The sequence below is a fragment of the Sminthopsis crassicaudata genome, chromosome 6, assembly GCF_048593235.1.
Source record: "Sminthopsis crassicaudata isolate SCR6 chromosome 6, ASM4859323v1, whole genome shotgun sequence".
Taxonomy (NCBI): domain Eukaryota; kingdom Metazoa; phylum Chordata; class Mammalia; order Dasyuromorphia; family Dasyuridae; genus Sminthopsis; species Sminthopsis crassicaudata.
The window spans coordinates 100,021,938-100,036,676 of NC_133622.1; the positions used below are offsets into that span (position 1 = coordinate 100,021,938).

At 32.0% G+C, this 14,739-nt stretch overlaps 1 protein-coding gene and 1 pseudogene across 13 annotated transcripts in view; both read left to right on the forward strand.

Annotated features, from left to right (window-relative positions):
* TENM3 (teneurin transmembrane protein 3) overlaps window positions 1–14,739 on the forward strand; it is a 3,351,339-nt gene that overhangs the window by 135,304 nt on the left and 3,201,296 nt on the right. The gene's annotated exons all lie outside the window — the stretch shown is intronic.
* Window positions 8,696–9,818, forward strand: LOC141547023 (large ribosomal subunit protein eL21-like; annotated as a pseudogene).

Here is a 14,739-nt window from a genome sequence, read left to right on the forward strand (position 1 = left end):
TGTAATTTTTTCAACATTGACCCTTGCAAAATCTTCTGTTCCAATTTTTCCCCTCTTTCCCCCCATTTCCTCTCCTTGGTGACAGGTAGTCCAATACATGTTAAATATGTTAAAATATATGTTAAATCCTTTATAGTCCTTATGGTCATTTCTTACAGAACAATAATATTCCATAGCATTCATTTATCATAATTTATTCAGCCATTCTTCAATTTATGGGCATCCGCTCAGTTTAATACACACATTGTATTTAAGATCCTCAAATCTAGATTTCAATCTGGATTTTCTACATCATTTTCCAGTGTTTTTTTTTTTTTTTTTTTTTTCACCTCTATAGTTCTGTTTCTTCGTTTGTAAAATGAAGGATTTGGATTTGATGAACATTAAGCTTCCTTCAAACTATAAATCTATAATTGGGTTACAGTATTTGTTGAATATTTTCAGAGAAAGCATTATAGCTTCACTTAGAGAGACTGGATCACAGTGAAATCCAGCCTACCTGAGAGGATAAAGTTATACTGAAAGGATTGAAACAGAGTGATGACTGACAATGAAGAGAGAAGGACAGGGACAGAGACAGACAGAAGTCAGAGACAGATACAGAGGAAGGGTAGGGGAGAGGGACAACAAAAAGAAGGAAAGGGAAAGTTAGAGGGAGAGAGAAAAGAAAAAGGAAAGGGAGAAGCAGACAGAGAGGTAGAAGGAGAGAAAGAGGAAGAAGGAGCGAGAGTGGTGACCACTTGGATTCTTGCTTCTATGTGTGCTCCTTGTTCACTTTTTTAACCTCTTATTGTTGTGTCCCATATAATATTGGTGTGCATGTCCATTCTTCAGGGCATTTCAGGATACTCACTCTACTGTGACCACAAGGTCTGGTGTGTATATTTGTTTAGTATTGATGTGACTTTATTGTCTATCATAGCTAACAAAAAGATATGATTTATTTTCTTATGTCCTTTAATTAGTTTTTTTTTTTTTTTCAAAAATTTAAACACCCAATGCATCTGCATTTTCTTGATTTTGTTATGTAAGCATTTAGACATATAAAATTCTCTAAGTATTGCTTTGGCTGCATCACATGCATTTTTATAAGTTGTCTCATTGCTGTATTTTTATTTAATGAAATAGTTTTTTTTATGGTTTATTGCTTGGTGCACTTATTTTTTAGGATAATATTATTAATTTCCAATCACATTTTAATCTAATTGTCTAGAACCAGATATATTCACAAATTAATTCTGCCAAACACTTAAAGAACAATTAATCCCAGTATTATATAAATTATTTAAAAATAATTAAAGGAGTTCCATTAAGTTTCCTTTACAAGAAAAATATAGTGCTATTAATACCATGTGCCAACTTAACATCAAAATGGTTCATAATCTAGGCATAAAGAACGAGATTATTAATAAATTAGAAGAATATAGTATAGTTTACCTCTCAGATCTATGGATGAGGAAGGAATTTGTGACCAAAGAAGAACTAGAGATCATTATTGATCACAAAATAGAAAATTTTGATTATATCAAGTTAAAAAGCTTTTGAACAAATGAAACTAAAACAGACAAGATTAGAAGGGAAGCAATAAACAGGGAAATCATTTTTCAGTTAAAGGTTCTGATAAAGGCCTCATTTCCAAAATATATATAGGATTTGATAAATGGTCAAAGGATATGAACAGACAATTTTCAGATGATGAAATTAAAACTATTTCCACTCATATGAAAGAGTGTTCCAAATCACTATTGATCAGAGAAATGCAAATTAAGACAACTCTAAGATATCATTACACACCTGTCAGATTGGCTAAGATGACAGGAACTAATAACAATGAATGTTGGAGGGGCTGTGGGAAAACTGGGACACTGATGCATTGTTGGTGGAGTTGTGAAAGAATCCAACCATTCTGGAGAGCAATCTGGAATTATGCCCCAAAAGTTATCAAAATGTGCATACCCTTTGACCCAGCAGTGCTACTACTGGGCTTATATACCAAGGAAATACCAAAGAAGGGAAAGGGACCTGTATGTGCCAAAATGTTTGTGGCACCCCTTTACATAGTGGCTAGAAATTGGAAAATGAATGGATGTCCATCAATTGGAGAATGGTTGGGTAAATTATGGTATATGAATGTTATGGAATATTATTGTTCTGTAAGAAATGACCAACAGGAGGAATACAGAGAGGCTTGGAGAGACTTACATCAACTGATGCTGAGTGAAACGAGCAGAACCATTCTGATGGAAGTGGAGATCTTCAACATAGAGAAGAGCTAATCCAATTCCAATTGATCAATGATGGACAGAATCAGCTACATCCAGAAAAGGAACACTGGGAAATGAGTATAAACTGTGAGCACTGTTTTGTTTTGTTTTGGTTTGTTTTTCTTCCCAGATTATTTTTAGCTTCCGAATACAATTCTTCCTTTGCAACAACAACAAAATTCAGTTCTGCACATATATATTGTACCTAGGATATATTATAAGATATTTAATATGTATGGGAATGCCTGCCATCTAGGGGAGGGGGTGGAGTGAAGGAGGGGAAAAAATTGGAACAGAAGGGAGTACAACAGATAATGTTGTAAAAAAAAATTACCTATGAATATGTACTGTCAAAGAAAATGTTATAATTATAAAAATTAATAAAAAAGAAGATAATAATATGAAATATGTATACATACATATGTGTTTGTGTATATATATATATATATATGTATATATATATAGGATTAACTTTAATTTATAAGAAATCAAGCCATTCTCCAAATGATATATGGTCAAAGGATATGAACAGACAATTTTTGGATGAAGAAATTGAAACTATTTATAGTCATATGAAAAGGTGTTCCAAATTATTATTGATCAGAGAAATGCAAATTAAGACAACTCTGAGATACCACTACACACCTGTCAGATTGGCTAAGATGACAAGAAAAGTTAATGACAAATGTTGGAGAGGATGCAAGATAACTGGGATACTAATGCATTGTTGGTGGAACTGTGAATGGATCCAACCATTCTGGAGAGCAATTTGGAAGTCTATCCAAAAAGTTATTAAACTGTGCATACCCTTTGACCCAGCAGTGTTACTACTGGGCTTATATCCCAAAGAAACATTAAAAAATGGACCTGGAAAAGGACCTGTATGTGCAAAAATGTTTGTGGCAGCCATTTTCATAGTAGCTAGAAATTGGATGGATCCCCATCAATTGGAGAGTGGCTGAATAAATCGTGCTACATGAATGTTATGGAATATTATTGTTTTGTAAGAACTGACCAGCAGTCTGAATACAGAGAGGCTTGGAGAAACTTACATGAAATGATGCTAAGTGAAATGAACAGAACCAGGATATCATCATACACTTAAACAACAATACTATATGAGGATCAATTCTGATGGAAGTGGCTCTCTTCAATGAGAGGATTCAAATCAGTTCCAATGATCAATAATGAACAGCACCAGCTATACCTGGCAAAAGAACACTAGGAAATGACTGTGGACCACAATATAACATTTACACTCTTTCTAGTGTTTGCTTGCATTTTTGTTTTTCTTCCCAGATTATTTTTACTTTCTTCCTAATTCCAATTTTTCTTGTGCAGCAAGATAACAGTATATAAATACTTTAACATATTTAACATATATAGGACTATCTGCCATCTAGGGGAAGGGGTGGAGGGAAGGAGGAGAAAAGTTGGAACAGAAGTTTTTGTAAGGGTCAAGATTGAAAAATTACCCATGCATATGTTTTGTCAATCAAAAGGTATAATTAAAAAATTATATGTATAATGCTAATATCTAAAACAGGAAGAGCCAAAACAGAGAAAGAAAATTGTAGAGCAATTTTTCTAGTGGGTATATTTATGAAAAAATAACATAAATAAAACACTAGCAAAGAGATTACAGCAATATATTATAAGTATAACACACTATGATCAAGTGGGATTTATAACTGGAATGCAGGATTGGTTCATTTTGGAAAAAATAAACATAATTGAGCATATTGATAAACAAATTCAATGGAAATCATATGATTATCTAAATCAATTAAGAAAAGATCTTTGACAAAATATAGCATCCAGTTCTATTAAAAAACATGAGAGAACCTAAGTATAAATGGAGCATTTCTTAAAATGATAAATAACATTTACCTAAAATCATCAGAAAATATTATCTGTAATGGGGATAGCCTATAAAACTTTACAGTATAATAAGGCAAAGCAAAAATGCCCATTATCACCTTTATTATAAAATATTGTACTAGAAATATTAAGTATAGCAATAAGAGCAGTTAAAGAAATTACACCAATTAAAATAAGCAAGGAGGAAACAAAATTATCAATCTTTGCATATGATATGATGTTATGCTTAGAAAATCTTAGAGGATCAATTAAAAACAACTAGGATTATTAACAATTTTTACCAATTTGCAAGATACAAAATACACCCACATAAATCATTTATATATATACAATCAGCAAAGTCCAGTACCAGGAGACAGAGAGTTTCCATTTAAAATGACCCTATAGGAGTCTAACTTCCAAGATGACATGAGGAATTATATGAGAACAGATATAAAGCAATTTCACACAAATGAAGTCAGATCTAAGCAATTGGGGAAAATATTAATTGCTCATGGGTATGCCAAGCCAATATAATAAAAATTATAGTTCTGCTCAAATTAATCTATGTTATATCATATCTATCGGACACCACTTTATGTAGTTAGAAAAAAATAAGAGCCAGATTCACCTGGGAGAACAAACATTCAAAGAAATCAAGGGAATCAATGGGGGGGGGGGCAGAATGAGAAGGAAGGTGCTTTGAGCCTTACATGATCCCAAACTGAATTTTTATATGATCATAGATAATTTTGCTATTTTTGCCTGAAAACTGCCCATTCATATAATTTGAATTCTCTAAGTCACTATTGTTTAGAGAAATGCATATTATAACAATGCCAAAAACCACCTCATGGCTATCACATTCATTAATAAAACAAAAGAAAAAAAAATTGGATTTGGGAGGAGATGTGGGGAAATTGGAATACCAGTACTTTGTTGGATGATTTGTGAACCGATCTAAATATCTTGCACATAAAGTTGACATCCCCAAAGAGCTGTATAACTGCATAGTCTTTGATCCAGCAAAACTATTGCTAGATCTATATCTCAAAGACATTTAAAAAGGGAGAGGGACAAGACCTATTTATAAAAAAAAATTATTCATAAAAACTATTTTTGTGGTGTCTAAGAACTGGAAATTGAATGAATGCTCATCAATGGGGAGGTGGTTAAATAAGCTTCTTTATATATGATTAAAATGAAATATCATTGTCTTACCAGAGAGGAAAAGCTGGATGATTTCAGGAAAACCTGGGAAAACTTACATGAAAAGATATATGATAAAGTAAAAAGAACCAAAAGAACATTTTACAGTATAGCAGCTGTATTGTTCAGTGATGAACTGTGAATGACTTAACCATTCTCAGAAATATAATAATACAAAACAATTCCAAAGGACTAATAATAAAATATACTATCCCTTTCCAGATAAAGAACTGATATTGTTTGAATACAGACTGAAGCATTCTATTTTTTTTTTACTTTCTTTCATATATTTTTCTCTTTTTTGAATCATTTTCTATGAAATTACTAACATGTAAGTGTTTTGCATAATTGCACAAGTATAATCTCTATCTGATTGTTTACCATTTCATGGATTTTTTGATCAATTATGAGTAACTTAATTATTTTCTATAATATATTCATCTGAGATATCTCTGAAGGACTTATGACCAAAAAAAATGCTATGCATCCCCAGAAAAAAGAACTGATGGACTTTGAATATAGATCAAAACAAATTTTTGATATTTTTCTTGAGTTTTTATTTTGGACTTTTAATAACAAGAGTGATTTGAAAATATGTTGTGCATGGCTGCACATGAATTAAATTATATGAAATCTTACTTATATGAAATCAATTGCCTTCCCAATGAAGAGTATGGAGGAAGGGAGAGAATTTGAAAGGAAATTAAAAAAACAAATATTGAAAATTATTTTTATATATTATTGATGAAAAATAAAATAGTAAATTAAATAAAAAGAATGAGTAAGGGTGGGGGAAGGAACTATGTCCTCTGATTTGGGAAAGGAAAAGCAAGCATGTTGATGAAATGTCATAAATTATGGTTTGGAAAGAATGTTAACTTCTCTACCACCACCATCACCTCCTTCCCCTCCCACAATAACTAGAAATTTTCTAACTAATAGCTTTCTCAAGACATGAGATGAAGGAGGGCTGGTTTTAACATATTCAAATAGTAGATATTTGGTAAATATTATGGCTAGCTTAAAAATGTGTTGTTATAATTTAATATCCTAGCTGAATTTATTGTCTTTTCCAATGTCTATAATTTTTGTACCATTAACAGAATATGATTTTACTTACATATTCCTTGGACTTTTATTTATAAATAAACACAATAAAATTATTTTAAATCAAAATATTTATAGAAAAAAGGTCTAGTAATCAGTGCATATTTATAGCTTTACTTCATACATGTCCTTTGATAGAAATATTTTATCTTTATGAACAACACAATTATTAATCCTTACATATAATTTATATTACAAATTATTTCTTCTATTCTTAAAGTAGACATAGAGTAATAAAGCATATCTTTGCTATCAGGCATTTGTCCATTTGGTACTGCTGTAATTACTGGTACCTACACAACTAAAGAAATTATAGCATTTTAATGTCAGTAATTAGAAATTTTGTCTCCAATATTTTGCAAACTTTAGATTTGAAAGGTTAAAATTAGAGTACAAAATTGGTAATTACCATAAAATACACAGTAATTTTTTTAAAAAATGAAAATCACTAATATAGGTAATATAATAAGTTGATATTCTACATTGTACTAAAATATTGGAATTATGTTTTATGCATTTGATCATTTTATTTCCAGATTCTAATTTTCTTTTTATCAAAACTTTCTATTTTCAAAGTATATGCATAGATAGTTTTCAATATTCACCCTTGCAAAACCTTGTGTTCCAATGTTTCCCTTCCTTCTTCCCACCCCCTGCCTTAGATAGCAAATAATCCAATATATGTTAAATGTGTGCAATTATTCTATACATATTTCCACAATTATCATACTGCACAAGAAAAATCAAATCAGAAAGGAAAAATTCAAAAGCAAAATAAAAGGCAAGCAAACAACAACAAAAAAGTGAAAATAGAATGTTATGATCCACACTCAATCCCCATAGTCCTGTCTCTGGATGTAGATGGCGCTCTCCATCACATGCATTGCTAATGGCCTGAATCATCTCATATATTTTCCTGAGGCAATTTGAGTTAAATGACTTGCACTTAAGAGAATCTAGTCACACAACTAGGAAGTGTTAAATGTTTGAGATCAGATTCAAACTCAGGTCTTCCTGACTTCAGGGCTGATACTCTATTCACTGTGCCATCTAGCTGCCCCCTTTGACCATTTATCATTTAGAGAATGGCTTGTATTCTTATAAATTTGAATCAGTTTTCTATATATTCATAAATGATGCCTCTATCAAAACCCTTGGATGTAAAATATTTCTCCCCACTTTCCTGCTTTCCTTCTAAGCTTTTCTGCATTGGTTTTGTTTGTACAAAACCTTTTTAACTTAATATAATCAAAATTATCCATTTTAAAATTGATTATGTACTCTAGTTTTTCTTTGGCCAGAAATTCCTTCCTTCTCCACAGATATGATAGGTAGACTATCCTTCACTCTTCTAATTTCCTTATAATATCATTCTTTATGTCTAAATCATGAACCTACTTTGAACTTATCTTTGTATAGGGTGTTAAGTGTGAGTCTATGCCTACTTTCTGCCATACTAATTTTCAACTTTCCCAGAAATTTTCTTCAAATGGTGTGTTCTTATTCCGGACAGTTTCTCATTTTCTACTAATAATTTAGTTTAGTACTATTTTAGCTTCTGAAAGGATAGGGATACTTTCTATATTGAAAATAATTTATTTTTTTGTTTGTTTTGACATACTATCATATACCTTGAATTCATCCACATTACATCTTTTTAATATAATTCCATTACAATTTTTTTAAATATGTTGAAAGAAGTTTAGAAATCTTATTAATTTTAGCCAAACTCCCTTTGCATTACTTTTTGTTACTAAAATGTGGCCTGGGATGAAAGGGGCAAGGAATGGCTTGGAGACTTCATCTCATATTTTACATTAAAAAATTAGACATAAACATAGTCAACATACCAGTTAGAAAATTAATTCTACAAAAAAGTGTTAAAATTTAATATATTTATTAAGAAAATCTAGATACAGTTTTGGGAATACTTTAATTTTGAGAATCTGCTAGTTTAGTTTGGCATTGCAGAAATAAATATGTCTATATATCTTGTACTTTTCAGAGTCTGATTTGAAGTAATTGGTTTGACATCTATAATTGACACTCTTGAGTTGTTATTTTGAGACTCAGAAACATTTCCAAAGAGCTTAAGGGACATGATAAGATTTTTCAACAATGCCCCACCAAGATTTTTTTATTTTAATTACAACATATCATGCTTTCTTTTAATGTAGAAAACTTGCAGGAACTCTTTATTTTTTGTCTTTGTATCTCTAATATGTACCAAGCTTCATGTACACAGTAGACACTAAATAATAGTTTTTTGAATAATTGTTTGATTTATGGAGTAAAGATAGAGGGTATCAACTTTTGCAAAAATGTTTAGGAATTTAGGAAGCATTCTTCCAAAGCAGCTTTCTTCTTTTATTCCTTTATTTAGATTTACCTCATTTTAAGAAATGTCCAGCTTTCTGCTGGCTCCAACATATTCCACTGAGTTGGCAAAATGAGAAATGCAAAAGGAAAAGTACATGTATTCTAGGCCCTTCCGAAAACATGGTGTTATCTCCTTGCCTACATATATGAGAATATACAAAAAAGGTGAAATTGTAGATATCAAAGTTATGGGAACAGTTCATCAAGGAATGCCCTGAAAATGTTACCATAGCAAGGCTTGAAGGGTCTACAATGTTACTCAATATGCCATAGGCACTGGAGTAAACAATCAAGTTAAGGGCAAGATTCTAGCCAAGAAAAGTAATATAGATATTGAGAATATTAAGCAGTGTAAGAGCAGAGATAGCTTCCTGAAGCCTATAAAGGAAAATGATCAGAAGAAGAGGGAAGCCAAATAAAATGGCGCTTGGGTTCAATTGAAATTTCAGCCTGTTCCACCCAGAGAAACCACACTTTGTGAGACCCAATGGCAATCACCCTGAGCTGTTGGAACCAATACCCTACGGATTCATGACATAAATTACTACTAAAAAACAAACAAACAGACAAAGAATAAAATATTATTAGATTGTGAAAAAAAGAAAAGAAATGTCCACAAGGAAGGAGAGATTTCTTAGATTATGATCCCAATCAAAGGTATCCTTTTCTAAGAATAAGTTCTGAGTTAATAAATCAACTTACTCTGTAAATTACTATTTAAAAAAATATTATTTGACATGACCAATGGTATTAGTTAAAATTCCTAACTACCAAGTAAGACATTGCTGAAAAAAAAAGAAAAAGAAAACACCTCTACTGGCCAGAAGTTTTGGCCTCAAGATCATTATGTTTTCCAAGTTTTCCTAATTCTCTTATCCCTCCAATTTTATTTACTTCACTAGCTTCTCATCTATCTTTGTGCTCTTTTTTTTTCTTATAACTGAATGTAGATATTTTCCAGAAATGTATTTTTCTCTATCCCTTCACTCCCATTCCTTCTTTTCCTTTCCTCTCTGTTCTTCTTCCCTTCTCCCCAAACCTCCCCCCCCTTCTCTCTCTGTCTCTGTCTCTCTCTCTGTCTCTCTCTCTGTCTCTCTCTCTGTCTCTCTCTCTCTCTCTCTCTCTCTCTCTCTCTCTCTCTCTCTCTCTCTCTCTCTCTCTTTCGTGTTTCTCTGCCTCTGTCACTCTCTGTCTCTCTTCTTTCTCTCCCTTAACACTTTTACCTTATTGGGTTTGAAATACTACTTCCATGAACAGGACTTCAAAATGTTAATTTTTATCCATAATCGATCTTCCAAGTTCCAGATGTATATTTCCAATTCCATAGTCGTGTGTCCAACCATAGCTCAAAATCAGTGTTTCCAAAACTGAGTTTATTATAGTTTTCCTAATTGTTTCTAAAATTACTTATTCTGAAGCTTTTGGTAATGTTGACTCTCTCTTCATTCACTCTGTGGATCTCCCCTTCTATGTTTACAACCTAGTAGTTCTATGGCACTTATCTTTCCTTCACTTTCACATATCATTAGTTATCAAGTATTTTCCTCTTAGAAAATGATCACATTCATATCCTCTAAAACTCCCAATGCTACCATCTAGCAAAGTTTAAATTATTTAGCTGTTGCTGAATACCCTATCATAACTATCTAGTTCTATCTCATAACTTGTCCCTCATATCTACTCTGATTGAACCTAATTTTCTGTCTTTAGCCCTATTTCATAGGGTGCTTTTCCTCTTTACTTTATTGGCTTAATTAATTTGTTATCCTTTAAAACAAAATGAGAATACTACCTCTTTTTCAAAGACTTTCTTGATCTCCTGTTCAATCAACAAACATTTACTAAATGACTAGTATATTACAAGCATGCTGTGAATATCCAAACAAAAGAAGAAAAAAAAAAAGAAAAAGAAAAACAATCTTCAAGAAACTTACATTTTAATGGTAAGAAGACAATATGTATATTTTAATATCTGCATAATCTTTGCAAAATGAATATAATACTTTTTGTAAGAAGCATTTGCCTCTGACAGAATTACGGGGAAAAATCTGGAAAGTGGTGCTTGAGCTGAATCTTGATGGACAAAGGTTTGAAGGAAGCACATTTCAAGCATAGAGTGGGAGATAGTCAGTATAAAGACAAAGAGGCAGTTGACTGAGCATTAAATGTGTGAAACAGCAATGACTAGATTTTATGATTAAAGAGGAGTCATGGTTAAGAAGCTTAGAAAAGTAAGATGAGATCAAATTATATAAAGCTTTAAATACCAAATATGAATTTATATTTTAGTATACATATAATAAATTATAAAATATCATAAATTATTATAAATACAAAATATATAAATTATAAATGATTATAAATAAATATAAGTTTTATACATATATAAATGTTATATAATAAATAAAATTATTATGAATTATATAAAACAAAATATGGAGCAGCTGGAAGTTATTCAGTAGAACAAGGAACTTTGGTTGGAGTGAGAATTGTTCAGATGAAAAGTAATTAGGACCTGAACTGGGATAGGGCCTGTGTGAAAGAATGAAAGAGATGTATGAGAGGAATATGGAAATACAAACAATAGTATTTGTCAGCCAGTTGGCTAGATAATGAACATCTTGAAGGTCATTTATTGTTTCCTGTATCTTTTTATGTTCTCAGTACTTAGAACAGTATGTGGAAAATAATAACCACTTAGTAGAAATTTATTGACTATGTGAAATATAAGAATGTCATTAAGGTTGTGACCCTAGATGAGAATAACAGTGAATTTTATGAGAGAGAAAGAATTTTGGGGGGAAAGTTGATATTTTCTACTTGGATCATAGTGTGATGCTAGACTGAAAGCCAAAGGAAAGTCAGGAACTATATAAGCAAAACTTTCCACACACATAAAGTCAGATCTAAACAATTGAGAAAATATTAAGTACTTTTGCATAGATTGAGTGAATATAATAAAGATGGCAATACTACCTAAACTAATCTATTTGTTTAGTGCTATACCAATCAGACTCCCAAAAAACTATTTAATGACCTAGAAAAAAAAATAATAAGAAAATTCATATGGAAGAACAAAAGGTCAAGAGTTTCAAGGGAACTAAAGAACAAAAAAAAAAAAAAAAAAAACTAAACTAAATGAAGGAAGCCTAGCTGTACCTGATCTAAAACTATATTACAAAATAGTGGTCACCGAAACCATTTAGTTTTGGCTAAGAAATAGACTATTTCATCAGTGGAATAGGTTAGATTCACAGGACAAAATAGTCAATAAATATAGCAATCTAGTGTTTGACAAACCCAAAGATCCCAACTTTTGGGATAAGAATTCACTATTTGACAAAAACTTCTGGGAAAACTGGAAATTAGTATGGCAGAAACTAGGCATGGACCCACACTTAACACCTTACACCAAGATAAGATCAAAATGGGTTCATGATTTAGGCATAAAGAATGAGACTATAAATAAATTAGTTTACCTCTCAGACTTGTGGAGGAGGAAGGAATTTGTGACCAAAGAAGAACTAGAGATTATTATTTATCACAAAATAGAAAATTTTGATTACATCAAATTAAAATCCTTTGTACAAACAAAACTAATGCAAACAAACTTAGAGGGAAAGCAATAAACTGGGAAAATATTTTTTCAGTTAAAAATTTTGATAAATGACTCATTTCCAAAATATATAGAGAATTGACTCTAATTTATAAGAAATCAAGCCATTCTCCAATTGATATATGGTCAAAGGATATGAACAGAGAATTTTTGGATGATGAAATTGAAACTATTTCTACTCATATGAAAGGATGTTCCAAATCACTATTGATTAGAGAAATGCGAATTAAGACAACTCTGAGATACCACTGTACTCCTGTCACATTGGCTAAGATGACTGGAAAAGATAATTATAAATGTTGGAAGGGATGCAAGAAAACTGGATCACTGATGAATTATTGGTGGAACTGTGAATGGATCCAACCATTCTGGAGAGCAATTTATAACTACGCTCAAAAAGTTACCAAACTGTGCATGCCCTTTGATCCACAAATGTTACTATTTGGCTCATATCCCAAAAAGATATTAAAAAAGGGAAAGGGATCTGTATGTGCCAAAATGTTTGTGGCAGCCTTTATTGTGGTGGCTAGAAACTAGAAATTGAATGGATGCCCATCAATTGGAGAATGGTTTGGTAAATTGTGGTATACAAATGTTATAGAATATTATTGTTCTATAAGAAATGACCAGCAGGATGAATACAGAGAGGCTTGAAGAGACTTACATGAACTGATGCCAAGTGAATACACTTGAACAACCATACTATATAAGTATATTCTGATGGAAGTGGATATTTTTGACAATATGAAAATCCAATTTGATTCCAATTGCTCAATGATGGACAGAACCAGCTACACCCAGAAAAAGAACACTGGGAAATGAATGTGGGCTACTTGCATTTTTTGTTTTTCTTCCCAAGTTATTTTTACCTTTCTGAATCTGATTTTTCCTGTGCAACAAGAGAACTGTATAAATATATACACATATATTATATTTAAGACATACTTTTACACATTTAACATGTATGAGACTGCCTGCCATCTAGAGGAAGGGGTGGAGGCAGGGAAGGGAAAAGTTGGAGCACTCGTGATTGCAAGGGACAATATTGAAAAATTACCCGTGCATATGTTCTGTTAATAAAAAAAAAACTATAAAAAAGAAATAGTTGGTTGCTTGGTTTGTTGCTGTCCTTTATTCTTGTAGAGGACCAAAATGACATCACTATGTCAGAGTCAAATTAATGTGTCCAACTGTGGCTAACCAGAGCAAGATAAGCTCAGAATGCTCATCTGCAAGTCAAACACAAATGGTCTCTATGAACATTTGGGGTATCAGTGGTCCTCAAACTTTTTAAATAGGGGGCCAGTTCACTGTCCCTCAAACTGTTGGGAGGGCCAGACTATAGTAAAAACAAAAACTCACACTCTGAATCCACCCCTCAGCCCATTTGCCAACCCGGTGGGCTGCATCTGGCCTGCGGGCCATAGTTTGAGAACCCCTGGTAGATTCTCTCTTGTTGCTTCTAAGCTAATTCATGTGGTCACAGAGCTCACTGATCACATAGATTTCATAGAGTTCATAGAGCACATTGAGCTCATAGAGCACAGGAACTTCTCTGATGAGGGCACACCATGCTAGACAATCCTGTATAGTGGTTTCCCATGTTATACAATCAATTCTTAATTTCTTAAGAGAGATCTTGAGTGTTTCTGTATCACTTTTTTGACTACCTTGTGAGTGCTTGCCTTGTATAAATTCTCCATAAAATAGTTATTTTGGCAAGTATTCATTTGACATTGAAACATTGTAGCCAGTCCAACAGAATTGTGCTGTCTGCAATGTTTGGCAGTTTCATCTGAGAAAGGACTTCAGTGTCTGGTATCTTATCCTGCCATATCATTTTCAGAATCTTCTGAAGACAATCCACATGGAAGCAACTCAGTTTCCTGACAACAATAAGAAAACACAGGTACTCCATAAAATACAACCACACATAGAGATAGAGTAAACTAGATCTAGAGCTATCTCTTTTTTTGTTTGTTTGTTTGTTTTTGTTTTGTTTTGTTTTTGTTTGTTTTTTGCTGAGGCAATTGGGGTTAAGTGATTTGCCCAAGGTCACATAACTAGGGAGTGTCAAGTGTATCTCTATATTTCTATAGATATATAGATCTATTTAATTATAAATAGAGATTTTCATAGCTATCTTGATATCTCTATAGATATCTATATCTATGTATTTCTATCCCTATATCTATCTATATACATGCATTCATATATATATATATATATATATATATATTTGTATATGTTTATGTGTTTGGTGTGTGTAATTTGCATAGAGATGATATTTGAATCCATGGAAAA